Source organism: Sminthopsis crassicaudata, chromosome 3 (genome assembly GCF_048593235.1).
Source record: "Sminthopsis crassicaudata isolate SCR6 chromosome 3, ASM4859323v1, whole genome shotgun sequence".
NCBI classification, from domain to species: domain Eukaryota; kingdom Metazoa; phylum Chordata; class Mammalia; order Dasyuromorphia; family Dasyuridae; genus Sminthopsis; species Sminthopsis crassicaudata.
The window spans coordinates 70733356-70760211 of record NC_133619.1 but is presented as its reverse complement, the minus strand read 5'-3'; the positions used below and the strand labels follow the sequence as shown (position 1 = coordinate 70760211).

The 26856-nt window shown below is 30.7% G+C and overlaps 1 protein-coding gene and 1 pseudogene across 5 annotated transcripts in view; both read right to left on the bottom strand.

Moving 5' to 3' along the window:
- Positions 1 to 26856, bottom strand: part of ERBB4 (erb-b2 receptor tyrosine kinase 4) — a 1327834-nt gene that overhangs the window by 918145 nt on the left and 382833 nt on the right. The window lies entirely within an intron of this gene.
- On the bottom strand, positions 1674 to 4402 carry LOC141559573 (ATP-binding cassette sub-family F member 3-like; annotated as a pseudogene).

Here is a 26856-nt window from a genome sequence, read left to right as displayed (position 1 = left end):
TAAAGAAAAAAAGAAAAAAAAAATTAATATGCCTTTTATAAGGACAATTAAATAGAGTGATGTTTACATATGTCATTCAAAGAGCAAGTTTCCAAGCTTGACCTAGATTTCAATGAACTATAGCAAAGTACTATTTTAAAATTCTTCCATTTTGTTGCTGGTAAAAAATAAACATAAATGATCAGTGATGAGATAATAAAACTTGTTTTAAATAAAAACATGTTTATAAAAATATTCTTGACATGAGAGCTAAAAAAAGAGCAATGCAGCAGGTTTAGCCACATTATAGAATGAAAAGAAAAGGGGGTCAACTTAAGCTGTGACAGTAGGTCACAGTTTGATTAAAAGTCCTTTTCCAACTAATAGAATTATCTATTTGCTATCCAGAGACTATCACGTACATTTAGAAGGCACATCTGGTCTTACATTAAAAAAATGTGAGAGAAAGAAAATTAATTTGTCTTAAACAATGTGCTGTAAAGCATGTTTATAGTAAACTCATATAACAATGAGGCTTCATTTCAACAGAAATAAAATCAGGCCTAAATTATTTCAGTGCTATTCAGTATTACAGATAATAGTGTGTATGTGTCTGTGTGTCTGTGTGTGTCTGTATTTGTGTCTATCTCTGTGTGTACACACATGTATATAGAGGGGTAAGAATGGAGATAGACATAAAAGAATTTCATAGCAATATTGAAAGAAATCATCCTCAAAACTGAAATTTGTTACCATTGCTTATTTTGAAGAACAGTTTCAGAAGACTGATGGCTAAAACTTTAATAAATAAATAAAAATTTAAATAAAAGCATATATTAAATATGTAACTTAGTATAAAAATATTTGCAAACAAGATAGTCTCAGTTCTTAAGAGTAGTTCATTGTTAGAAAAACCTTTATAGGGATAGTAATAACAAAAGGACAGAAATATAGATGAGGTAATGGTAGAGAGGAGGAAATTCTATAGAAAATTGGATGTTGCAGGCCACATTATGCCCAAAACATTTATATGTGTAAATAAAAGGGCAATAGATAAAAATGGACAGATTTGCTAGTGTTTTTCTATCAGTATATTCACATAATCAATGATATTGAAATATCCACTTTTGATAAATTAAATGAAAACTAAATGGAAATAGCATTTAAGGCAAAGTTGTAAAGATTGACTATATCTAATTAAATATATAAAGAATGAACATATTCTTGAGACAAGACAATCTAGAAAGTATCAAGGATTCAACATTCAATCTATATAAATGATGAGACTTTTAAAGAATGAAAAAGACAATATATTATAGTAATATTTTTAAAATAGGTAGCTGAGTGCATTGAAATATTGACCCAAATTTTCAGTTTTTATCCTTAAAAATCTTTATAAAATCATCTATATTCTGTTCTTGATGAAAATATGAAAGCAGAACAGTCTTTCACAAATTATTTTCTAGAGCAGATCATACTTTCTTGTCACAAACTGACAGAAAATTACAATATATAAATATTGAAATACAATATACAAAAATTGTTATTGATCATTTAAAAAGTATTTTCAAAATATAGCCTCTGTTTTAAGAAAGCATCTCACATTAATATATTAAAATCACACAAGAACTTCAGAAAAAAACTAAGAGAAAAATTTATTCAGTAATATTTTAAAATATCAATTAAGTCCCTCAAGTACATGTATAAATATATATGTATATATGTATACACACATACACTGTCAATATGTATGTCCACCATAATCTTGTAGGATGCTGTGTACAGGAAACACTCCCTAGAGACACCAAAGTCTCTTGGTATTTCTGATAATATCATCCTGTTTGTATTAAACTCTAGAAGATATGACATAGAATCTGATAGGAAAAGTCAAAAGAATAAAGAATGCATGATGTCCAAAAAAAAGAAGCCTGTGTCTTCATCTGGTTTACTCAAAAATGTTTTTAAAAATGTAGAAGAATGATTTCATCATGATCTTTTGCCAAAATATGTAAAGAACAAGAACCCAATGAGATGAGAAACTATTCAGGTTTTATGATCTGCATCAGTTGAAGAAGTGGTCATATTGAGTTGGCCAAGCCAATGATGAATTTGGGTAGGAAATCAACTATAGATTTGTGTTGGCTGAGCAATTGGTATTGTTTTGATAGAATTAAGCAACTTTAGCTGCAAGGTAAATGTGTCTTTTTTCCCCCTATATGTAAGAAAAAAAAATCTATGAAATAAAATACACAACTTTAGAAATTTTATTACATATGAGGTCAAAAAACATTCACTAATCATCTACTATGAGTCTATTTATGTGCTAAGTATTGGGAATATGAAGAAAAGCAAAAACATTTTCTGCCCCAAGAGAATTTACAATCTAATGAGAAAGAGAACATGCAAACAGCTATATACGAGCATGTGCATAAGTGTGTCTAATTTGTATATATATATATATGTATATATATATATATATAAGGTATATTATATATAAAACTTTATACATATACATATATGATAAATTTTATATAATCCTATTATTCCTTCAAATTGCATGCCACCTATGAAAATAATGAGGAAACATGGTCTAAGTCTGCCATCATTTCTATGTCCAGGTTGTTGATTGGTTGGTTTGTCCAGAATATAGATATCAGGGAATGTCCTAATGAACTGGAAAAATCCAATCATGTTCTAGTTTCTAGATATGTCAGCAATAGGGGGACCACGAGCTTACTGGTAAACTGCTCAGAGATGCTCTAGCATCACAACTAGTGGTGATACTTCTTGGATCTCCCTGGTGAACTTGTGAATCAACATTTCCACAGCACTGACATTGAAGCCTAGCTGATCCATGGAGCACTGATTTAAGCAGCCAGTCTCTTTATTTATGTGAGTCTGATGCCAGAGCACTAGATGTGCCATCAACAGCTTTATCACAGTTAGCTTCCCTGCTCCATTTACCCCAACCACACATTCAAAACTCAATTTCTGCAAGACAGCAATACAACTGACAATGGCATGCTGAAGGTATAGTAGATGTCAACTTCATGAAGTTGCAGGATAGGTAGTGAAAACTTTTCACATCCATCAGGAAATTCTATCACTGCGTCCCCCTCCTTGTGAACAGTCTTCAACTCCATCAGCTTCTCTAGTAATATGAGTTTATTCTGCACCTGAGATCCTCTGTTGGCATTCTAGTGAAAAGGTCCATTGCACACTTGCATGTGCTTTCAGTACTGCTACAGGACCTAAATCTCCAATTGCTGACTCTTTAGACACTCTTGAATGCCCTTGACAAAGGTCTCAAAGTCTCCTCAGTAGTCATCCAGCCACTAGTATGCAAGTAGCTGATGTCTATGGCCACCACATCAAGAAGTTTTAGTCATGGGAAACAACTAAGATTGTAAAGGTAGGAATAATCCAGCCACTAGTGTCTTATAGACAATATTAAAATGAAAATTTCAGTATGCTGAGTTAGAAGAGGATAGCTAGAATGGGGGGAGGGTTACCTTGACACAGAGAAAAGCCAATTTTTGAAAGTAATGATGGCACACTTTGGAGGAATTTTGTAACATTTTTGGCCCTAAGAAGAATACTGATAATTCTAGGAAATATCAATCAATTAATTTTTAGTCATAATTAGTATGAACCATTATTATTAAATTACAAAATAGACTTTTCCTTCCTATTATATTTTTTAATATTTTAAAAAGATTATGCTAGTTTAAAACAAAAGTCAGCAAAATTATGAAAGCCCAGAAAACTATGAATCAAAAATCAGTTTTGGTCTACCTTCCATATATTTTGTTTGATTAGATTCTAGTGTTGCCCATTGTCTAAAATTTCTGAGAAATCATGCTTTATTTAAAGGATTTCTGACCCTATAATACTTTCGTGATTAAAAAAAAAATCATAATCTTGTCACTCAAAATAAAATTGGTGTAGCAAATACTAGAAATGTCCAAGTTGGATGATCTGCATTTCTAGATACAATTCAATTTTCTGTATGTAACAATATTCTTAATTTCACAGATATGATGAATTGGTTTTCAAAACATTAATCATAGCTACTTCTTAAAATGCTTATTTTTATTATTCTTTATCTCTATATACAAATATGTTATATAAATGTTTCACCAGTATAAATGAAATTTAGATTACAATCATACCAGAAGAAAGTTAACTTCTAAATGTTTATTTATCAACATTTAAGGCTGTTTTTATTCATTTTGCTCTCATAAAGAAAGCATTGGTAATACTTCAACTGGTGACACTTTAGCCACTCCTGCATGCCCTTGATAAAGGTCTCAAAGTCTCTTCAATAGCCATTCGGTCACTGTTTGTGCAAGTAGCTGGTGTCTATGGCCACCATATTCAGGAAGTTTCAGTCATGGAAAACCACCAAGGTTGTAAGGGTCATTACTGCAGGTACTTCAGATACTCATTTATATCCTCCAATATATCTTTGTTATTATAATTTAGTATTTATACTTTTCTTTCAATATAGTACTTTTTATAAGAAGTATTTTCATAAACATTTGTTAGATATGGTAAATACAAGGCATAATCATAGTCAATTAGGTTTTATTAAGCACGTACTACACATCCAGAACTGTGCTAAGTACAGGGAATACAAAGAAATAAAAAAAAAAAAAAAAAAAAAAAAAAAAAAAAAAAAAAAACTATTCCCAGCTCTCAAGAGCTCACATTCTAAAGAGAGAGACAGCATGCAATGAACTAAGTACAAGGTAAATAGAAAATTAGTTGGGGATAGTTTTAGAAGGGGGGCACTAAGATTAAGGAGAATCAAGAAAGGCTTCTGGAAAAGAAAAGTCTTTAGCTGAGATTAGAAAAAAAAAATCAGGGAAACCAGAGATTTGGAAATAAAGAGGGAAAATACTCCAGAAATGAGGGCTAGCTAGGCAAAATTCTCAGTCAGAAATGCAGTATCCTAGGTATTCCAAAGGTACTCTGGGAACAGGGAGGAGGCCAATGTCACTTGACCAGAAAAAGCAAAGGGGAATGAATAAGGCAGAAGATGACTAAAAAGGCAGGAAGGGACTGGTTTATGAGGTGCTTTAAAAAACAAATAGAGGATTTAAAATGTGTTCTTTAAGGTGATAGGGAGGACTAAATTGCTGGAAGTTTACTGATTAGAGGGGCTATGTTCAGAATCATCATTTAGAAAGATCACTTTGACAGTTGAGTGGATGATTAAGATTAGAAAGAAGCTTGATGGAGAGATGGTAATTTTCTGGTGAGAAGTTTTGAGATCAATAGGATGGTCCTCACTGCTAGAATAGAGAAGGGAGCAGGTGGAAGAGATGCTATAAAAATAGAAATGACAGGACTTCACAATATATTAGATGTGGGAAGGAAAGAAAAGTGAAGAGTAAAAAGATGAAAACCTGGATGACTGGGAGGGATGGTGATACATTTGAAAGTTATTGAGAAGTTAATGTAATAGTTAGAAAGAGCTCAACATGTATAGAGATAATCCACCTGTAGCAAGGGCCTGAAACTTAGATGTGTATTGAAGGGAGTCAGAATAGATATTTTCCTTTCTTCCAAGGAAAAATTTTTTTGTTCTTACCAGAAATGCAAACAGAAGTTTGGGTCTTATGGTTACACTCTATACTCAGAGACAGGGGATACCAAAACTAAAAAAAAATATCATCTATGTCCCTTAAAATATTGATTGTCTTAGATTTTGAGCCAACTTTTTTTTTGTGAGGTAATTGGAGATAAATGAAAATTTTGTCCCGTGTCACCATACAGCTAGTGTTTCTAAAGCTTTTCCTGACTCTAGGACCTATGACTCTATTTGAGCCTAATTTTAATCACTTTGACATTTCTGGAGGAAGAAGAGATTCAAGCTCTATATCAAAGACTTTTACCCCTTCTCCCAGTGGGGCTTGAAAACAGAAGTTACATTAGAAAATAAAGGAAGTTTTTTGAGGAAAAACATAATTCAATTTTTAGCCATGTTTCAACTTCTGGAGCTGTAAACCAAGATAGTGGAGATGACACAAGTTTTCTCTCTGACCTTCTCTACAACCTCACACTAATTATGAAAATCCACTCTCTGAATTATCTCTGGACCAGCAGAACCTGCAAATATTGGGAGTGCAAAAAATTATCAGCAGAAGATAATTTTTGAAGTTTATCCAGAAAAGGGTCTGTTTTCAATTGGAAAGAGGAGGGGAGGCAGCCAGCGCAAGCAGATGAATCAAAATGCCAGCACAGACAGCTCAGAATCCCAGGGCACTACAGTCCCCATGTAGTGTACAGACTCCCACTTGGCTGAGAATCTGTGGGAGGAAAACAGACCAGAAAAAGGTCTGTTTCAGTCAAAAAATGAGAGGAAGGCAGACTAACACAAAATAGCTGACCACAAAATGCCAACACAAAACAGTGCAGAGTTTCTGGGGCATTACTTACTCCCACTAGTGTTTGCTGACTCTGCTTGGTGGTGCAAAACTCTGCATGGCAGAGAATCTATGGGGGAGTAATCTACAGGCATCTACAGTAGTGTTGGCTATTTTGACCTGGTTGCAAGCAAATAGATCAGCAGAGAAGTTATAAAGCATCCAACACAAATACAAGAGATCAATAGTGAACCTCAAAAACACCAGAATCTCATGAAACCTGGTCACGCCCACCCAGTACCAAGAGGGAATCAGCACTGACCAAGCACAGCTGCTGCTGCTTGAAAAACCTCCATGCCCTAAAGGCAGACCTTAACTTAAAAAAAAAATGAGTAAAAAAATAAAGAGGACTCTAACAATTGACATATTTTATGGAAAAAGAGAAGAACAGATTTCAAATCCTGAGGAGACTAAAGGTAGATTGTCTCCAGATGAAGCCCCAAAAAGGCGCTATAACCTGGTCCCCCATCACACAAGTCTCTCCTAGAAGAAAATTTAAAAGATCTTAGAAGAGAGTTAAAAGAAAAATGGGGAAAGGAAATGAAAAATTTGCAATAGGGTTTGGAAAAGGCAACACAAAAACTCTCTGAAGAAAATTCACTGCAAAATAGACAGTGAAATGGAAAAAAGCATATAATTCATTAAAAGATAGATTTGATATAATGGAAAAAGAAAGCAACTCCCAGAAAAACAGAATTTGTGAAAACAGTAAAAACAAAAATAAACTCCTTATAAAAAACAGAATTTGTGAAATGGAAAAAAGAAAATAACTCCTTAAAATCAGAATTTGTGAAATGGAAAAAAAATCCATAGAACAAAGCAATTCATTTAAAAGTTCAATTGGATAAATACAAAAAGAAGTTAAAAAAATGAAGAAAATTAATTCACTAAAATTCAGAATTGAAACAAATGGAAAATGAATGATTCCATAAGACAACAAGAATCAATCAAGCAAAAAAAAATAGAAAAAATGTAAAATATCTAATTGTAAAAACAACTGACATGAAAAATAGATATAGGAGAGACAATCTAAGGATTATTGGATTCCCTGAAATACATAATGAAAAAAGAAAAAACAGAGCCTAGAGATGATCTTTCAGAAAAATATTCAAAGAGAATTGCCCAGATATCATAGAAAACAGAAGGTAAAAATGATTATTGAAAGAATTTTACCAAAATGCCTCCTGAAAGAGATGCCAAAATAAAAAATCCCAAGGAATATCATGGCTAAATTTTGAGAAACTATTGGGGCCAAGCAAAAAAAATATTACAAGCCACCAGAAATAAAAAAATTCAAATACAGAAGAGCCATAATAAGGGTTATTCAGGACTTAGCAGCTTCCACTTTAAAGGGACTGAAGGGTCTGAAAATCTGATATTCTGAAAGGCAAAAGGAACTTGCAATGTAGCCAAGAATAAATTTACACTGCTAAATTGAGCATTTTTCTTTCAAGGAATTCAATTAAAACTGGTGAATTCCATTTATTTTTTGACAAAAAAGACCAGAGCTAAACAAAAAATTTAACCCTGCAAATATAGAACTCAAGAGATGCATAAAAAGGTAAAAAGAAAAAAAAAAACTTGAGAACTGTATTTCTATTGTGGGTATACATTGAGAATACATGTATAATCTGATTTTACCATTATAATATAAAAGAAACTAGAGATGGAAAGGGGATTATAACAATTAAAAAAGGGGAATTGTAGGTAAAATGATGGAAATTACATCTTAGGAAGAGGCAAAGAAAACATATTATAATTGAGGGAAAGAAGGGAGGGTGACAAATATTGTGTGAATCTTACTCTCACCAGAATTGGCCCAAGGAAAGAATATTAGATAAATTTTGGTTTTTATCAAGAAAACATCTCTCATCTTATAGAAAAAGAGGGAAGGGAAAAGGGGTAAAGAAAATGAGATACTAAATAGAAGGGAAAAGAGAAATAGGAGGGGAAAGGTATAAGAAAGGGGGAGGGTCTCTAAAAAGGTAAGACTGCTTGAGGAAAGTAGTATTCCTAAGTAAAAATACTGGGGAGGAGGGAAAGGGGAAAAGGAAAGAGAAAAGTATAATTTAGGGTTAATAAGATGGCAGAAAAATACCTAATTAGTAGTTTTTAACTGTAAATGTGAAGGGGGTGAAACTCTCCCATAAAATGTAAAACAGATAGTAGACTGGATTAAAAGCCAGAATCCTACAATATGTTATTTACAGGAAAACATATTTTAAAGCAAAAACAATACATACGTGCAAAAAGGCTAGAGAATAATCTATTATGCTTCAGATAAAGTAAAAAAAAAAAAGAAAGAAAAGGCAGGGGTAGCCATCCTGATCTCAGATCAAGCAAAAGCAAACAATTGATTTTAATTATAAGAAAATAAGGAAGGAAAACTATATCTTGCTAAAGGGTACCATAGATAATGAAGCAATATCAGTATTAAAACATATATGCACCAAATGGTGTAGTATCTAAAATTCCTAAAGGAGAAGTTAAGAGAGTTGCAAAAAGAAATAGACAGCAAAAACTATAGTTTTTATAGTGGGAGATCTCAACTTTGCACTCTCAGCAGTAGATAAATCAAAGCACAAAATAATTTTTTTTAAAAAGTTAAAGAGGTAAATAGAATACTAGAAAATACTAGAATAATTTGATAGATCTTTGGAGAAAATAGAATGGAGACAGAAAGTAGTACACTTTTTTTCTCAGCAGTTAATGGAACCTATACAAAAATTGACCATATATTAGGACATAAAGACCTCAAAATCAAATGCAAAAAGGCAGAAATAGCAAATGCAACCTTTTCAGATCATGATGCAATAAAAAATACATTCAATAAAGGGGCCAAAAAGAAATTGAAAATTAAATAATCTCAACCTAAAGAAATGAGTGGGTGAAAATAGCAGATCATAGACACAATCAATAATTTTCATCTAAGAGAATGAAAAATTATGAGACAAACATACCAAAAATTTTGTAGGATGCAGCCAAACCAATAATAAGAGCAAAATGTTTATATCTCTAGATGCTTACTTGTATAATATAGAGAAATTGGACTTGCAAACTAAAAAAAGCTAGAAAAAGAACAAAAAATAATCAAATACCAAACTTGAAATTCTAAAAATAAAAGGAGAGATCAATAAAATCCAAACTAAAAAAAAAAAAAAAACTATCGAATTAATAAATAAAACTAAGAGTTGGTTTTATGAAAAAACCAACAAAATTGACAAATCTTTAATTAATTTAACTAAAAAAAGAAAAAAGGAAAATCAAATTGTTAGTCTTAAAAATGAAAAGGGAGAAACTATCTACCAATGAAGAAGAAATTAGAGCAATTATTAGGAGTTCCTTTGCCCAACTTTATGCCAATAAATTTGACAATTTAAGGGAAATGAAGGAATAGCTACAAAAATAGAGATTGCCTAGATTAACAGAAAAGGAAATAAATTACCTAAACTCTCCCATTTTAGAAAAAAGAAATAGAACAAGCTATTAATCAACTCCCTAAGAAAAAAATCCCCAGGACTGGATGAATTTACATGTGAATTTTACAAAATATTTAAAGAACCACTAACTCCAATACTATATAAACTATTTGAAAAAATAGGGAATGAAGGACTCCTACCAAATTCCTTTTATGACATAGACATGGCACTGATACTTAAATCAGGTAGGACAAAAACAGAGAAAGAAAATTATAGACCAATCTCCCTAATGATGCAAAAATCTTAAATAAAATATTAGCAAAGAGATTACAGAAAATCATCCCCAAAATAATACAGCATGACCAAGTAGGGTTTATACCAGGAATGAAGGGCTGGTTCAATATTAGTAAAACTATTAGCATTATTGACTATGTCAATAACCAAATTAACAAAAAAATTATGATCTCAATAAATGCAGAAAAAGCATTTGATAAATTCCAATATCCATTCCTATTAAAACACTAGAGAATATAGGAATAAATGGACTTTTTCTTAAAATAGTCAGTAGCATCTATTTAAAACCATCAGCAAGCATCATATGTAAGGATAAACTAGAACCATTCTCAGTAAGATCAAGGATGAAACAAAGTTGCCCATTATCACCATCATTATTCAATATTGTATTAGAAATGCTAGCCTTGGCAATAAGAGAAAAGAGAGAGAGAGAGAGAGAGAAAGAGAGAGAGAGAGAGAGAGAGAGAGAGAGAGAGAGAGAGAGAGAGAGAGAGAGAGATTAAAAGAATTAGAGTAGGTAATGAGGAAACCAATTTATCACTCTTTGCAGATGATATGATGGATATACTTAGAGAACCCCAGAGAATCAGCTAAAAAACTATTAGAAATAATCTACAACTTTAGCAAAGTTGCAGGATACAAAATAAATCCACATAAATCCACAGCATTCTTATATATCACTAACAAAATCCAACAGCAAGAGATAAATAGAAAAATTCCATTTAATATAACTGTTGATAATATAAAATATTTGGGAATTTATCTGCCAAGGAATTATATATACAAAACTACAAAACACTTTCCACACAAATAAAGTGAGATCTAAGCAATTGGAAAAATATCAAGTGCCCATGAATAGGTCGAGTGAATATAATAAAGATGACAATACTCCCTAAACTAATCTATTTTTTTGGTGCTATACCAATCAAACTCTCCAGAAATTATTTTACTGGCCCAGAAAAAACAACAAAATTTACCTGGAAGAACAAAAGGTCAAGAATTTCAAAGGAGTTAATGAAGAAAAAAGCAACTGAAGGTGGCCTAACTGTATCAAATCTAAAACTATATTATAAGTCATCAGTGGTCATCAAAACCATTTGGCAATGGCTAATAAATAGAGAAGTTGATCAGTGGAATAGGTTAGGTTCACAGAACAAAATAGCCAATGATCATAACAATCTAGTATTTGACAAACACAAAGGCCCCACCTTTTGGGATAAGAATTCACTATTTGACAAAACTGCTAGGAAAATTAGAAACTAGTATGCCAGAAAGTAAGCATAGATTTACACCTAATACCATATGCTAAGATAAGGTCAAAACGGGTTCATGCTCTAGACATAAAAAAATGATACATAAATAAACAATATAGTTTACTGCTCAAATTTATGGAGGAGGAAGAAATTCATGACCAAAGAACTAGAGATCATTATCATAAAATAGATAATTTTGATTATATTAAGTTAAAAAGTTTTATACAAACAAAACTAATTCAGACAAGATTAGAAGGGAAGCAATAAGTTGGAAAAACATTTCTATATTCAAAGGTTCTGTTAAAGGCCTCATTTCTATAATATATAGAGAATTGACTCAAATATGTAATAGTTCAAGCCATTCTTCAATCCTTGGTAAAATTTTCAGATGAAGACAATTTTCAGATGAAGAAATTGAAACTATTTGTAGCCACATGAAAAGGTGCTCCAAATTATATTGATCAAAGAAATGCAAAATAAAACAACTGAGATAACACTACACACCTGCCAGATTGACTAAGATAATAGGAAAAGGTGACAAATGTTAAATGGATGTGGGAAAACTGGGACACTGATACATTGTTGGTGGAACTATGAACAGATCCAACCATTCTGGAGAGCAATTTGGAACTATGCTCAAAAAGTTCTCAAATTGTGCATACCCTTTGATCCAGCAGTGTTACTACTGGGCTTATATCCCCTATGTTTGTGGCAGTCCTTTTTATAGTGGCTAGAAATTGGAAACTGAGTGGATGCCCATCAATTTGAGAATGGCTGAATAAATTATGGTATATGAATGCTATGGAATACTCTGTTATGTAAGAAATGACCAGCAGGATGATTTCAGAGAGACCTGGAGAGACTTACATGAACTGATACAAAGTGAAATGAGCAGAACCAGGAGACCATTATACATGGCAACAACAAGACTATACAATGATGAATTCTGATGGATGTAGCTCTCTTCAACAGTGAGATGATTCAAACCAGTTCCACTGTTCAGTGATGAAGAGAGCCATCTACACCCAGAGAGAGAACCATTGGAACAGAGTGTGGAACATAACATAGCATTGGCACTCTCTCTGTTGTTATTTGTTTGTATTTTGTTTCTTAGTTTTACTTTTTCTTCCTTCTTGATCTAATTTTTCCTGTGCAACAAGATAACTGTATAAATATGTATACATATATTGGATTTAACATGTCTTTCAACATACTTGACATTTATTGAACTATCTGCCAGCTAGGGGAAGGGATGAGGGGAAGAAGGGAAAAATTTGGAAAAAAGGCTATGCAAGAGTCAGTGTTGGAAAAATTACCCATGCATATGCTTTGTGAATAAAAAGCTTTAATAAAAAAGTTGGCTATGTTCATTTTAAGATGTTGACTGGATCAGGTCCAGCACCATCTCTTCGAGTTCACCTAGCTGTCATAAGAAATGCCTTTCTCACAATCCTGTGAAGATTTTATCCACATTACCTGATCCATTTTGTTTCACTTAATAGAACATAACTTCCTTGTGAAGAGGACCTGTTTATTATTGTTCTGATATTCCCAGAGGAGAACACTGTGCTTGAGTAGTGTCCAGTGAGTGAGAAAGACAAACAGATGGAGAAAAGCAGAGACACAGAAGAATTTGCCAACTTAATGGCAATGTTAATCAAAGATGAAAACTATAAATGGTGAGAAAGCTGAGGGGGAAATAAAGGTATTGATTTAATGTTAGTAGCTATATGACCCAGAAAATTCAATTAATTCAGAAAATAAATTGAAATTTTACATGAAAATTAATTAAACTGCTGAGTGACTGTAATTGAGTCATCCAATTATTGTTCCTATACCATAAGATGGTCAATAACAAAAAACTACAATATAACAAAACATTAGCATCATATTCTTTATGTTATTAAAAACAAAAACAGGAAAAAGTACATCACCTTTGACTAGACAATGGTCAAAAAATTACTCTCTATGAATGAAATATCATTATTCTTTAAGAAATAACAAATAGTAATTTAGATAAACATATGAACTTTTTGAACTGCTATAAATAGAGTGGAAAAAATTTAAAAATGTATACAGGATTAAACAATTTAAATGAAACAACACTAAAATACTTCCATATTTAAAATATTGAAATGATTCATAGTGTTCCCAAGCAAAGAAGAAGAAACATATCTCTCTCCTTTCACTTGAAAAGAGGGAGACAACCTTAATCATTTTTATACCATCAAATAGAGTCACAACATTAATATTATTTTATTTAAAATTTTCAATTTATATTATTTCAAAAGGGAATTCAATGGGGAAGGCAGGAAATACCTTTAAAATGATTTCTTATTTAAAGATGATCAAATCACTTTATATAATAGGAAAAAAATAAAAATTGATCATACTCTTACATTCAGTTATTTCATTGCTAAGAAATTATCCTAAAGATTCAATAATACATTCTCATAAATTTTTGCATGTGAAAAAAATGCACTCTCAACACTTTAAAACTGACTGAACAAGCCATTGTGTAAGTGTAATTGAATATAATTTTACCAAAAAAGATGAATATTATGGATTCAAAGAAATATATATATATATATTTATATATAATATATATGTGTGTGTATAAACTAATACAGAGTGAAATAAACAGAACCATGACAATGCACATATATGTGCTTACACATATGTATGCATAAATATGTGTATACACATGAGAATAATCACATGAATAGGTGGATATACATATATACACATGAATACCCATGTGTGTGTGTGCATACACATACACATAGCAAATGTGGGTGTGCAATATGTGTGATATATATATATATATATATATATATATATATGCATAGAGGCATGGATATATAAATATTGTGGGTATACTAATACATGCATTATTTATAGACACATGTGTACATATATGCACTGCATATATGCATATGCATGCCCATACATTTGAATGTTATTCATATACATACACATGAATTATATTTATATCAGATCATATACCTAGAAGACAAAATTAAACTAAACCTTCTAATGTAATTCCCTTTTCTTCTAGAAGAACCTGAAGCTCAAAGATATTAAGTGACTTGTAATGTTTTGGACAAGTAGTAATTGTCAAAGGTTACATTTGAACCTAACCACCCTGACATGAGTCATTGCTACATAAATCATATGTGTATCTATTAATAAGTGTTGCTTGCAAGTAAACATAATTATCACTCTTAAAAAAGATAAACTAAAATGCAAAAATCACAGGGATTCATATTGACAAAATATGCATAGTTGCTTTACATACAAGATAAAAATGGAACCTGTTATACAATGAATCCAATGAATAGAAAAATTCTGGATACATATTTTTAATTTAGTTGTTATAAAAGAAGATTAAGCAAAAGTTTAAGAAAATATAGGAAGATTCATATGAAATAGATCAAAAAGAGACCAGTATCACTATAACATCACATAGGTAGATGAAAAAGAGAAACAAAATGACAGATTACATAAGAATGAAGATATTTTCTGTATGTAGAAGTCAATTCATTATTTGATTATATGTGGTTTACTTGTTAATTAATCTATTAATACACAAAGTTTAGAGATTCAATCTTTAGAAATTGTATAATACCTATTATATTACTATCCATAAACAACAGATATGAAGAAACATTGTGTGTCAGATGAACTAATGTAAAGTGAAGTAAGAAAAACCAGAAATATGTATGTGTAAGTATGTGTGTTTATGTATGTATATATGACATAAAAAAGAATAACAACTATCACAATAAAATTAGCATTGAATACTTCATAATCGAGACCAAATATGATCTTGAATAATATATAGAACAGATATAATGTACCTACTCCATTTCTTTATAGAACTGTTGGATTAAAGTGTGCAACATCTCATTCACTGTCAATCTCAATAATTAATATCTTGGTAAGTTTTGCTGAACTATTATTTTTATTCTTTTTTTAAATTTTTTGTTTCAATAGATGGCTCCATATGGAGTGAAGGAAAGAAGAGAGCTATATGAATAAATAAAAGAGACATATGAATAGAAAATATACAAATAAAAATAAAGTATAATGATGAAGATGAAGATTATAAGAACTTTCAGTAAAGGAAGTTCAAGGGTATAATAAAGTCATTTGTTCATGGTCACATAGGTAGTTAGCAAGAGAATAAACATTTTCATCATGTTCCCTGAGTCAAAATTTAGAACTTTTCCTTGAACAATATTCACCATCATACAGTTTCTTGTAATATGGAAAAAGAGCTGCTTTTTGAACCATAGTATGTAGGTTGAAATCTTGTGATGGACCTTACGACCTCTGTTTCTTCAATCCTAAAATTAGGGTGTTAAAACAATTTGGTTCCTACATTTCCTTCTTCCTCTAAGGCCAAAATAAATTTTGATATCAAGCTTTTCTTTACTCTGTGAGGTCTATAAAACTATGAAAAGTGGATAGTAGATGAAATTTTTAACTTATTACAAGTTTTAAAACTACATATCATTCAAGATATTTTTCTGTACATTGTAAAATATGCAAAATTCGATAAATGACTAATATCTGAATAAGAAAAAAACTCTAGTTTTTTGCCATAAACAGAAATAATAAGAAATAAATGAAATAACTTTCTGAGCCCTGTGATCAGTGATAGATATAGTAAACCCTCTATTATCCCAGGGAATCTAATGTCATGTCTAAGTTAATATTACACATGGAGTACCAATTTTCAATGAATTAGAATATAGTAAAATGCATTTAATATGAAAACTATTCTAAACAAGATCTTGAGGTACTTTTTGATTATCATTATGAATGTCAATTATTATAGTATTATAAATGTGACATTTATTTGAATTTTCTAGTTGATAAATTCTAGACAGTCATTTTTATTATATTCATATTTCCCAATTCCTAAGAGTTAATGAAAATTGCTAAAAAAAAGAAAAAAGAAAGAAAAAAAGTCTAAAAGAACTATCACAACAAGAGCTCAAATACTTATTTATTTCATATAAAAACATGTACATTTCTCATTTTAAGTATCTACTGAATTAAGTTATGATCTGAGAATTTAAATAACATGAAAAATGAATTCTCTATAAGGAAAAAGAAACAATGAAAATTAGGGATTTCCTTACATTTTAGAAAATCAGTTTATTATAAAATATTTTTAAAACATATGTTACATCTATTTATAGATGTGGATATAATATATTTACATATATACTTTTGCACATATCCGATAATTACTAAGAAATTGAAGAGAATACAAATTTAAGATGTCACTATACTATGAGATTTCTAACAGATAGAATGTTTTGTTAAAAATTCCTGCAAAGGAAATCCTACTAATAACCTAAAGACCACAACTTTGTATTGTGTATAGTTTGCATTTATTACAATTGCATAACATTTAAAATTTGTAAATTGAATTTCATTTTTCCTTTGGCTATTTGCCTATTTTTCTTAAATTGATTTATTAATGTCCGGTATTGCTCTGCAGTTTTATCCTTTTAGCAATAATAGATGCAATATATCACAAAAACACATTTTTAAGAGTACATCATTAGAGTGATGTAGCACTGGTAATAAACCCCTTCACACTTGGATGAACTTAAATCAGTTTCTCTTTATTGATTTTTGGTCATAACATAATTTTAAAGTTCAACTCAGTTAATAAAAAAGGATTTGCTCTGGTGTTATGTGCAACACACTTGTGTTGTAAGTTTCCACATCATTTGTGGAAAACACTCTTATAGTCCCATCATCGATAGGTCTATGACAGATACAGCAATGTGAATATAATTTTATTATGACTATTCTTATGCATATGGTCATTTAATCCTCCTTTATTGGCCTTTATTCATAATGTGTATAAAGTATTTCACAAAATTTAAAGCAGAGTATGTCAGTCAAGAAGCACTTATTAAGCATCTATAATATGCCAGACACTGTGCTAAGCACTGGAAATACAAAGCAATGCAAAAGATAGTATCCTCTCTCAAAGAGATAACAATCTGTTAGGGAAATTGTTATTGTTGTTATTATTGTTATACATTTCCATTAACTTCAACTAAAACTTACTTTCCAACATACCTGCCATTTACCTAGTTCCAAGCAGCAATTATATTTCAATTGAATATTGAGCCAACTTATAAATGATATTATCATGTCATTTAAAGAATTATATTTTTTCTCCTTCTAGTCAGACTATTTATAAGTTTTCTAAATTTCCACATTTAGTAAGGACAGCATATTTTTGGTTTTGCTTAAAACAAAAGACCTTGTTTTAATATGTTCTCCAGTAATATCATTACTCCATAAGGAATTATGAATCACATTCTTTGTACAGGATGATTGTTGATCTTATTAATTCATTCTTAGAGCTGTTCTCAATCAGTCAGTGTACCATTAATTAACCTGTTTTCAGCATTATGAATTGCATACTTTATGAAGGGCAAATCATGTCAGGATAATTTAAATTCTCATCTAGGACCAAGTAACAGGCCTTGCATTCAACAAGAAGGCAATAGATATATGTCTGATTTTCAAGAAGGCTTTTGATTCTAATTTTATTCAGTACACCTATCAACAAGTGATATTTAGAATATGGGGGCTATTAAATTAATGCAGGATCAGAAATTTAGAGTAATAGGATTCCTGGAGACTAACTTTATCTAAGTCACCCCAATAGCAAAGTATTCAAAAATAGATCTTCATTCTAAAAGTAATCTTCTTTCTAATATAATATATCAGACCATTCTACAGCATGGTATCTTCCATTTCCAGAATATTTTAATAATGTTACATATTTGTGTGTATGTGTGTGCATGTGTGTGTGTGTGTATATATATATATATATGCACACAAACAAATGTTATTTAAGTCATAACAGAATAGAACAATAGAAATCTTATAGACTCTGAAATGTGGAGCAATACAATAACACTATCACCCCATGCTACCTCCATAGTCTTTTCTTAAGGGAATCCATCAAGATTTGAGATGTTCAAAATGTCTCCACTGCTTTGTGTGAATTAATCAATCAATAAACCTTATTTATTAAGTGCCTACTATGGGCCAAGAACTGTGTTAAATATGTGGATACAAAGAAACAATCCCTACTAACCTTCTAATAGGGGGAAGGAACAACTATAAATTTACATTAGTATTTATTAGCAACAGTCTTAAAAGTTCTGAATCAGGCTATTCTAGATATTTTTAATAAACTTTTAATATATTTTAAATATTTCTATGTTGTAATGTTATTGACATTGTGTAAATAGAAATATTTAACACCTAATCTTGAAGTCAGGGATTTCAAGTCATGAAATATTGATCAGGTAAACAAGTAGTTAATTAAATATGTTGGAAATTATATGCCCTTCCTATTCTTTTATTTTTCCACTTAACTATACTCATTTTGGGATGCAAAATTTTATACTTTTCATGTAATATAGAGTACCAATAGATTGCAAATTAAATTTTCTAAAATTATCAATAGGGTACAAAAGAGAGCTATTTAAAATAGACATTTAAAATGACAAACATTTCTATGATATAATATTAGTTATTTACCAGTTGAATGGGAGAGGGGAGTTGAATGTGAATGGTCTGAGTGATCTGTCTTCATAAGAGGATCAGATCATACATATAAGGTCTTTAAAATAGTATTATCCAATTAGACACAGATACCTAATTATTTAGAAATGAAATGATCAGAATGTCAGATCTAGTTATTATATATTAAGTGATATATCATATATATAATATGTGTAAAGCAAATAGTTCATTTTAATAAAAAAAAAAACCAGAACGACGACTACAACTATTTCCTTTCTGCTGGGAATAAAGAATTCTACTCACCTGGTCATTTAGCTATTTAATATTTTTAATGGAAAAAGAAAAAATTGTAAACATGTCATTAAACTGTGTTCCAGTCCCTACATAGAAAATCAAGGGCAAAGCTAAGCTATGTTCTCATCTGATATAAGCTTATGACAGAATTATCAAGACTCCCTTAATGTGTGAACCTGTAGGAAATCAACCAGCTAATTGCCTTCAACAATGTAGGCCATTAATCCATATACTGCAATTCTATTTTGATTACAAAAAGAATTCCTCACTTGCAAAAAGACAGTACTGTTCACTGTTGATTGGCTGGCACTTACAATCTGCAAAAAGTCTGTGGTAGCATAACTCAAGCATAATTTTTTGTTTTCTAAGTGTTCCTGCCTCAAGGAAAAAAGGATCAATAAGAATCTTAAAAAAACTATTTATTATTATGATTATTTGTTGTTATTATTATCTGGCATATAGATCAGAAAGTTGGGATTCCATAATGGCTAGGGCACTAGGTTTTGTGTCAGAGGCCAGTATTTAATTTCTGGAACATTTACTTATCTTTCCAGATTTATTACACATCACTATTTTCTACAGTGTGTCAACCACACTGTTCTTACTCATCTTTATGCAGTGAATGGAACTCATTTCATTTCAAAATGGCACATTTGTTACCCAAAAGCCTTTTCATGAGTCATCATGAAATTTCTTTTGAATTTCACCTGGTAGAAGTATTATCTTCTTCCTGATTCCTTCCCTCAGTTGCTAGTATTTTCCAATAAAAATTACATTGTACCCATTTTGTTCTTGGTTAGACTGTAAGATACCATTTCACCTTGATCTATTAATCTCCAAAGTCCAGAACAATGATTAATGGATAATACGTACTTAATAAATGCTTGCAGGTTAACTGTGTACCATTGAGAGAAATATTTAATTTCTTTGATATTTAATTTTTCTATAAATGAGGTTTAAATTAAATTGCATCACAGGACTAATCTTAAAGCACTACATAAGGTGACAACATATATTTTCAGAACACTAAAAAGCAAAGATATATATAGATAGATCTATCTATCTATCTATCTATCTATCTATAGATAGATAGATAGATAGATATCTATCCAGGATGTACGGGAACAGTTTGTACAGACTTACAAAAGCTAAATGTTAATTTCCACTATTAGGATTTCCACCTCAGAAATCAGAAAACACTACATTTATTATTTTGTTGATTTTTAGACTTTAGGAAATTTTGGAAAAGATGTTGATAATTAGATTTAAAAGTATACCGTATGTATGCCCCACCCCCAGAGTCCCAGTTAAACAATAACCAGCATATCACTATCTTTATCTTACACTTATTTAGAAAAACATACACACACACACACACACACACACACACACACACACACACACACACACAAACTCCTAGATTTCTGTGGATCCAATCAAATTTAGGAATGTTCTTGTCTGATATTTGAGCCACACAAATATAACTATTTAAAATAAGAAATGAAGTTGCTCAAATATTTTCTCTTTCTTTCAACTTATAATTATGTTTTCTTCTAATTCCATTCTTTTCTCTGGGAGTGGCAGCTTTTTTTTTATTTGTCAAAAGAAAGATCAAGAAAAAATATCATTTAGTTGACCCAAAATGAAATGTATGAATGAGCATTAGAAATTATATACAATTATCTTTCTCTTAATAGATATAGAAATGGCATTAGAAAGAATCTTTGACTAGGGAGAAAGGCAGGGAGAAAAGATTTGAAAACAGCAAAAAAAGGAAAAAGAAAACATGAGGAGAGAAAGAAAAGGGGGAGAAGGAGATAGAGAGGGAGGAACATTTGACCATACACAGATGTATGTAAAAAAATCTAATAATTTTGTACAAAAAGAGACGATATTTTAAATATCAAATAGCCCAATTTCTTCATTTTATAGATGACCAAAATAAGGCCTAGAGAGATAAGGACTTGACCAAAATCATACAATTAGTTACAGAACCTGCATTCTACCAAGTCTCTTGTATTCTATTTCCAATATTTTTCTTCCTCTACCATTCTGCTTCCAACAAAGTAATGTTAAAGGAAGATATCTCCTTGATTTATATACTTAATACCTTAATAAAATAATTCTGTTTGTGTTCTGAAATTGATGTATTTTTTAAATATTCAATTTTATTTTATTTTTCCAAATAAATGTAAAGATAGTTTTCAATATTCATTTTTATGACTTTGTGTTTCAAATTTTTCTTCTTCCTTCCTTTACCTCCTCCCTTCCTAAGAGAGCAAATAATATGATATGTTAAATATGTGGAACTCTTCTTAACATATTTGCACATTTGTCATATTGTACTAAAAAAAAAAAAAAATCACACAAAAAGAAAAAAAAAAAAGTAAATAAATAAATAAATAATTCCAAAAGGTGAAATAAATCCATATTTGCTTTGATCCATATTCAGTTTTCATAGATCTTTCTCTGAATGTAGATAGTATTTTCCATCCCAAGTCTATTGGGCAACTAATGTATTATTGAGGCTATATTTACAAAGGGTACATTTTGAAAAATTTTTAAATAGACTTATTTTGGAGAAAACTATATTTGTTTAAAAAAATCACTCCTGTTCAATTATTTCTATTTTGCTAATAAGCAATGACTACAAGTCTTGTAGTATGTTATTCATGCTGCAGACTATCCTTTTTTACTATCTGCATCATTTCATTTAGATAAATTTAAAACTATTGTGTTCTAGTTAAGTTATAGCTAGGTAGTACAATGGATAAAGCACCAGGCTTGAAGTCAAGAGGCCTTGAGTTCAAATATGGCTTTTAATGTTTATTATTAGTAAGGTGACCCTGAGCAAGCCTCATCTACAAAATGAACCGGAGAAGGAAATAGCAAATGACTCCAGTATCAACAACAACAACAACAACAACAACAACAACAAAAACAAAAACAAAACCAAAAAAACAGAAATTAAAAAAACAGAAATTAAGAGTTGGACATGGTTGAAATGAGTCAACAACCACAACAAATTCTAATTATAGAATATGGAAATACTTAAATAAATTGGACAAATCTTACTTAAAGTTATTTGTAAGGCATTTAACACAGTGTCTGACATATAGTAAACAATTTAAATGCTAGTTAAAATTATTGATATTATTATTACTATTATCCTTCAAGCTTCCTTACAAACCATAAAACCAATAATATGGCACAGCTCACACCTCTAAAGCTCAAGAAGTCACTTTTGAAATGATGTTGCCTTCTGAAGTATGGTCTACTTTGTGGCCAAGTCAATGTCAGAAATACATTAAGAAGCAAAAATTGAGGACTAAACTATATAAAACTACCAGCTTTGTCAATGAAAGCAATCGTTCAATATTAAATGATGCTTTTATATCTTCAAAACTGAACTTTTGTTTTATCCTGTTAATGCAGGAAGGATAAATGCCCCCCTTTCTTACCAATGAGCTAAAACCAACAACAAAATTGAATGTTTTTTCATCAGAGTTGCCAAAGGGTAAGACATTTGTAAAAGAATTGGGAAAACTATTTCAACTATTGCATCATCTTAAGAATCAAGAAAATAGCTTTTAATTTTGGATGATAAATCACATTTGTAGCATTGCAAAGATCCACAAACTTGCTTATCAAAACAGAAGCAGTTATTAGAGTATAAAGACCTCAGGCGATAAAGATAGCTTTCAAAAACTTCTAATTTTAGGGACATTTCAAATGAATATTGCATATATTTATAAGCATTCAGATAGATTTATGAATGTGTTTGTATGTATATATTATAATGCTAACCCTAATTTGGATATTAATAACCCAAAAAGAATCATCAATAATATAATTCTGCTATATCATATTGAAAAAAAAAACAAATGAAAATAAATTATATTTAAGCAGTAGACTGAATGTTAATTTTTCTTTTCCATACTCTACTTACAAATATATAAGTTCTCCCTTATAACTTGAAGATTATATTATTAATATTGGTAGTAGACAGAGATATACTTGTGTTTTGTTTTTTGATGTAAGGAGTTTGTATTACTAAACCATATACAGTGACAATAATGATAATATCATTTTAAAATAATCAGAAATAGAATCCTGGGAGGGGGGAAGGGATTCAATGACCAGGATTTGTCAACAACTATCTCTTTTTGGACTGTTCCTGAACTGAGAATTTTTTTAACATTTTAAAATAAAATAGAATGTTATTTGCAATATAAAACCCATTTTAGCTATATATAAAAAACCCACCAGGCTGCAATGGGCACTCTACTCATAGTTTGCTATTCATAACTTCATTGCCTCTAATATAGGAGACAACCTCAAGTTCATGAATAGATATTACAGGATTTGTGAATTTGGATGGGAGAAAAAATTTATCTTTATTTTACTTATAAATATATTGTCACATTTTAAAAATTCAATTTATTTTGGGGGAATTTGGGTTTTCTCTCAACTTACTGTGATAAGTTAAGCAGGATATAATTTCAACTAAATAATAAGTATATTAAGTCATGAAATAACCTATTTACAGATATCCTTTTGAAAAAAAAACACAAAATGGAATTAAACATTTTTATAGGAATCCATATTTGATGAAGATAAAGCTTGGTAAGCTTATTGACTTCAGTTAACCAAACTTTTATGAATGAATCTATCTGATAAATCTGAATTCCTTTTTTTTTGTACTCAACATATCTAGAAGTATTTATAAGTCTCTGACCTCAAAAAAATTATATCCAAAAAAATGAAAACAAACACATCACTAAAATACACTATAATGCATGACAGGTGTATAAAAGGTATTCAAACCAAATGGCCATTGGTGTTTCAAATAGTAGTGTTAATTGTTCCTTGAAATCAGGCAATATATCAAAGAAAAGATTCCATTTGAGTTCCATTTTATAGAATGGGCAGATATTCAGGGATTTGGCAAGGAAGGAAAGAGAAGGACAGAAAGAAGGAGACAATATGTTAAATATCTGAAAGATATACATACAAGATATGTATCATAAAGCATGTCTAAGAGATGACAAATCCTAAGGCTTTAAGATGAGAGTAAATGCATATATTCACTATTATATTGCTTGCCTTCTCATGGGATGGGGGAAGAGAGGAAGTGAATTTGTTACAAAAATGTTTAAATGAATGTTTAAAAACTGTAAATGTAATTGGGAAGTAATGGAATTAGATGAGAGACAGCTAGATAGCTAGATGACAGATAAGATATATGCAATGAGGCTTAGGGAAAAAACTGTAAAAGCCTTCATTATAAGGATAAGAGGTCTTTAATTAAGGTAGCAAGAAACTACTGAAGGATTTTGAAAATAAGAGTGAAGTAGAAAAATAAAAGTTGGCACCAATGCTATTATTTAAATCAATAATATACTGCTTCTAATACACTGATTTTGTAAATAAAAATACTTTAGCTGTTTTTTTTTTAAATCACCACAAAATTGTGAATTCGTTTTCACTTTTTCAATTTGTTTTCTGCTTTGTGAGAAACTCTATAATATAAATGTGTTGTGTTAGATACACAGAGAGATATAAGATAAGCCAGTATACCTCAGTTTCATACTTATAATCCTGTGGTTCTCAAGTATAGAAATTTTCACTTGGGTCATGAGTTTGACAAACGGGAAATAACTTGTGCAGAATGAACAGAGGTATGCTATATTTCTTTCCGGGGGGGAAAAGATGATAATAAAGCCAAGGTTGCAGGTATAAATAAAAATGAAACACAATTATCTTCTATTGCCAGCTCAGCAGAAATGGGCAAGAAGGGGGACCAGTGCATGTCTGTTACAGAGGGGAAAAAAAGAGGAAGGAAAAAAATTGGGATATTAAATCTTTCTGTCCTGCTAAGGCTCTGGCAAACGGCTCTAAGGGGACAATTAAACCCCATTGCTGAATGGAAGGAGAAGCAGGAACCGTGACAGGCTAGCTGCACTTTAAAGAGGTATAATGAAAGGTGTCAGTGATTGATAGCTGATCTAAGCATGGTTTCAAACAAGATGCAAAGCCATTAAACAATGCCTTTCTTTAATAGTAAAGGGAGAAGACACAAGATTGTGGGTTACCAAATGGGGTAATTGGGGAGATTTGGGGGTGCTTTTCTGTTGACATTTGTAACAAAGTTTCCATTCAAACTAAAATTAAAAGACTTCTATTACTTTGTAGAGTTAAATAATCTTTGTAGAGTGATTTCATTTGAGTACTTCCTGCAAATAAAATAGATTATATGATATATTTGCATATGTAAATTGATATGAGTGTTTATGTCTATAATTATATAACATATAAATATATGTGTGACAATATCGATGGCAACCTGTCTACATAGATATGCCTTATTTTGAATATACACATAAATCACTTACAGTATCAAAAATTTCTAAATTTGGGAAAATAGAACTTTTACATTCCTCATTTGAATAAACACATCATTTGTCAGAGGTAACCAATAAGCAATGATGTTATTTTCATATGGAAGCATTTATTTATATGTTGACTTCCATGTTAGAATGTCAATATCTTACAGTTAGCCTTTTTTGTTGGTTTTGTTTTGTTTTGAGGAATGGAGAGTTGTTGTTCTTGTTGTTGTTTTGTATCTCAAATGCTTCTCTGCCTATGATAGAGCAAATAATAAATGCTTGTGGATTAATTTATATTTAAGTTATACTTGAAAGAGGCAACACATTCCAAAATTCAGATGAAGTTCAAATCATTTGATTAAAATCCAAGAACCTTAATTCTATCAGCATTCAATTTGATCTGATGATTATACAGATTACATTGTCACTCAAATATATATGAGAATCAGGTCAATATGACATAAAACAAATAAAAATATTTAAAATATTTGGTTATATCATGTCCATAAATTCCATGCTGCATTAGTGCTTAGAAGTTAAAAAAAAAGTTCTAAAGTTTATGTTTTTAAAAAGTGCAAATCTATCTCTCAGATTGACTAAGATGAACAGGAAAAGATAATGGTAAATGTTGGAAGGAATACAGAAAACCTGGGGCAGGAATGCATTGTTGGTGGAATTATGAAATGATGCAACCATTCTGGAGAGCAATATGACAAACTATGCCCAAAAGGTAATAAAACTGGGCATATCCTTTGACCTTTCAGTGTCATTACTGGGTCTGTAGCCTAAGGAAATCATAAAGTAAAGAAAATGACCCATATGTGCAAAAATGTTTGTAGCAGCTCTTTTTTTGTGGTAGAAAGGAACTGGAAAAGGATTAGATGACCATCAATTGGTGAATCAATTGGTGAAAGTTGTGGTATATGAAGGAAATGAAATATTATTGTTCTATAAAAATGATGAATAAGCTGATTTTATAAAGACCTGGATTTCTACAAACCGATGCTGAGCCAAATAAGCAGAACCAGGAATGCATTGTACACAATAACAGCAAGAATGCATGATTATCAACTATGAAAGACTTGGTTCTTAGTGGTATAGTGATTCAATGCAATCCCGATAGACTTTAGAAAGAAAATGCCGATTGCATCCAGAAAAAGAACCAAGGAGAAAATGTAAATTAGCACATGCTATGTTCACTTTTTTTTTTCCTGTTACTTTT